General features: G+C 38.0%; 1 pseudogene; it reads left to right on the plus strand.

The window, feature by feature from the left end:
- The first annotated feature begins 2,546 nt into the window (after positions 1 to 2,546).
- LOC120607473 (uncharacterized) lies at positions 2,547 to 2,665 on the plus strand (annotated as a pseudogene).
- Positions 2,666 to 3,633: the final 968 nt, after the last annotated feature.

Here is a 3,633-nt window from a genome sequence, read left to right on the forward strand (position 1 = left end):
TAGAACAAAGAAGAAATCCACTCAGGTCATTGTCTTCTCAGACCTTTATGCAAAACGCCATTTTGTGCTATTCTAAAAAAGAGACCTCTGTCCCTAAAATACTGCAAAGGTCATGGGGGAGAATGTCTAGCCCGACACGAGGCCAGGACCCACCCCAAGGAAGTCCCAGAACAATTCTTAAATATTGTAAATAGTGGATAAATTAACCTGGGAGAGAGAGATTTTTCCCCCTCTTGCTTATTCTGCGGTCTACGGAAGACTCCTTGACATATGGGATGTTGGGCTCCTGGTTAGTAGCAGGGTTTTAAAGGAGAAAAAGCTTTCTGTTTTTTATAGCTGTAAAATTATATTCAGTGGTACCTGCTATTGTAGTTAACGGTGTTCTTCATGTCATTCAGTTAATATCTAATCTTCCAAGTAAAACATTGTGGAGTAATAGAGGAGGTAATTCAACAAATACAATGGAAAATAACTCGAGAAACAGCAGGTCAAGTGCTCAACATAAAATGCATATCAAACATAAGATTTTGCAAAGGGTAAATTAATTTGCATGCTCTAAAAATTCCATTTTGCAATGAGGCATTAATTTTTTTTACCTCAGGAGAAAGGTTTCTCAGAAAATGAAATTTAAAAATAATGCTCATCGTATCTCTCTTTTTACTTCGTCTTTTTCTTTTCTTTTCACTCACCATTCCTCAACAAAACAAGAAAAATAATCAGTATAGGCTTCTGGCAGCACAGCAAGAGAAATGTGAGATTGGCCCTTAAGGGAATTTTTATTCTCAAGTGGATGTAAATGTATTCATCAATTCAAAGAAATGCATAGTGTATTATATACACAATACATTAATAAATAGCCATGCATTAAAAAATAATGAGGTTTTCCACAAAACAACATCCTGGGGTGTGTAGGGTCATAAAAAAGATACTAAAAGAGGGAGAAAAGATTATGTGTAAAATCTGATTAAAATACAGAAACGCCATCTTATATGTAAGATGCAATAAATATTTTATTAGTTAACTATAAACAAAAGAACAAATGCAGTAAAATGTAATTAAAAATGTAAAAGTGAAGGATGTGATTTATTTTGCTACAATAATATTAATATCACAAATGTCATGTAAATGGGTACCAGGACTATATTGTAGAAAGAGTGGAAAGCAGCCATTCGTTTCTTATAATGAGATTTCATCTTTTTTTTTTTTTTGATTTACATTTGTTTAAATATTTCAAATAGTGAATGAATAATGTTGCTCTTAAACCTTACACAGCTTAGCGCATTCTCAAATTTCCATCAGCCCTTGGATGAGATTTGCATGTTGGCAGGCAGTTTCCAGGCAGAACCACTAATTGTGAAAATAGAAGAAAATTGACTGGCAGAAACCAACAGTATTTTTAGTGCTGTTGGCTGTATGAGTTTGGCTTTGAGTAGTCACCCCTACCAGTGAAAGCACTGGAACCAAAAATAGCATATTGCAGAATGTTCCCCAATTAAAACAGGTGAAAAGTTCACAATGTAACATTCATCAATTTCTATTGGCTTGAAAACTATTAGAAGTTTAAAGTGCTAAGATCCGAAAGTGAGCAAAAAGCCAGAGGTTTTTATTGGACCCGGTTGAAACCCAAGCACATGAAAGCCCGTGAAACTGGAGGTATATCCTTGTTTAAGAAACCATTCCTTCCACTGGGGAACCTCAGTTGAACGGAAAATACTCCTTAGAGCATTCGCTTCCGCATTTATGTAGAACGTGGCATAAAATCGCCCTCGGGTTGGACTTCTGTTTGGTACCAACAAACGTCATTTACTATGTTCCAACGTTCTTCATCGGAGTGATCATTTCAAATCTCTCTTGAAGTATATACCTCACAAAAGGTAATAAAACCTCTCATTATTATCAGAGAGGGAGGAAATGGAGCTTCAGAAAGGTCACAATTTGGCCAGCTTGTAAGTAGTGAAAGTGAGGTTTGAATTCCAGCTTTTGGACCCCGTATGCCGTGAGCCTCCCACAATGCCCCATTGCCCCACAATCCATCACATCTCAGGTGGCCTCCGCAGGTTTCCCCTTTCATCCTTACAATATCACTGTTTTTGAACTTCCTCATGCATTATCTTTACCTAACTCCTATGTTGTCCTGTCCCGTTATGAACTGTGACTTCATACTGCCAGCCTCGCAAAGCCCTGACAGTGACGTGTCACCATCCTCATCTCTGGCCATCCCACACTTCCTGCATTACAGTATCCTGGAAATGAGCTCGCGTTACATCGCTTATCATATCCCCAGATCCCGACCGCATCCAAGTCACCCCCATATCATGGGAGCTTCTATTTCTTCTAACCTAGGTATCCCAAAGCATTTCTCCTGTTATAAAAATGGCTGTGAAATCCCCCTTCTCAATGAAGCTTCTCTGAATAGATGAAAGGGCAATTCTTGCTTCTCTGATGGATTGGAATGTAAATCAGGACTATTTTATCTAAACAGGTAGGAGAAAATCTAGCTACAATGGTTCACACCAGTATGATTTTTTTGTTCAAAAGTAGATGGAGCCTACGGCCATGTCACCCTGAACGTGCCGGATCTCGTCTGATCTCGGAAGCTCAGCAGGGTTGGGCCTGCTTAGTACTTGGATGAGAGACCACCTAGGAAGACCAGGTGCTGTAGGCGTTAAAACAAAAAACAAAACAAAACAAAAAGTAGATGGCTTTTGGTCTTGCTTTTCTCTGACCAATCCTTCACGGTCGTAAGAAGCCTGCTGCAGCCCAGCCACTATCTCTACACTCAAGGCCAAGAGTAGGAGAAAAACAGTGTCAGTGGCTATCCGAGAAAACAAATGCTTTTCCCAGAACCGCGCATCAGACTTCCCCTTCTCTCTCATTAGCTACAATTGCATCATAGGTCCAACACTAACTGGAAGTTGGCTAGAAAGAAGTCGAAAATGGTGACTTGGTTAGCTACCCAAGGGTGTCCGTCACAATCATTGAACCGAAGCAATTGTGTTTCCTCACTGTGCAAACACTGTACCAGATGTTTATCCTCCCACTCAGTCAATAAACAAAGCCTAATTGAGAGTCTGTTATGTGCATGATATTATGTTCATATTATGGAAGTTGCGGAAAAAAATGAGCACAGATACCACCTTCAGAGGACAAATCCTAATAAAAAATATAACACATATGACATATATGGGAAAGTCATGTTTCAAGGGTAAAGAAGAAACACAAATGAATGTTGAGTAGTGGTTTCCAAAATATTCTTGGTCAATAAAAAATATTTGAGCATTCACTCTCAGTATATGTTTAAAGTCATTTATGTAATATATAGTCACCATTGTACTAATGTGGTATATACATAATAAATCACATACGAAATTAAAAATCTAGAAAGATGAGATGCCAAAGTATCTCCTCACAAGACACTTATCATTACAAAGTATAGAATAGTAAGTTTTTAGTGGAGAAACCTGGCAAACACAACTTAAATAAATGATCAAAGTTAATATTGCCGCTAGTGAAATGCGTCGATATCATGTGCCTTCTGATAAGATGCATTGAGAAAGAGACAATATCGCTTTGATGGTATTCCTGCTAAAAAGACATATCCTGATTTTAATCATAAGAAAATGTCACACAAAC

This window comes from Pteropus medius, unplaced genomic scaffold (genome assembly GCF_902729225.1).
Source record: "Pteropus medius unplaced genomic scaffold, Ma_sr-lr_union100, whole genome shotgun sequence".
NCBI lineage: Eukaryota > Metazoa > Chordata > Mammalia > Chiroptera > Pteropodidae > Pteropus > Pteropus medius.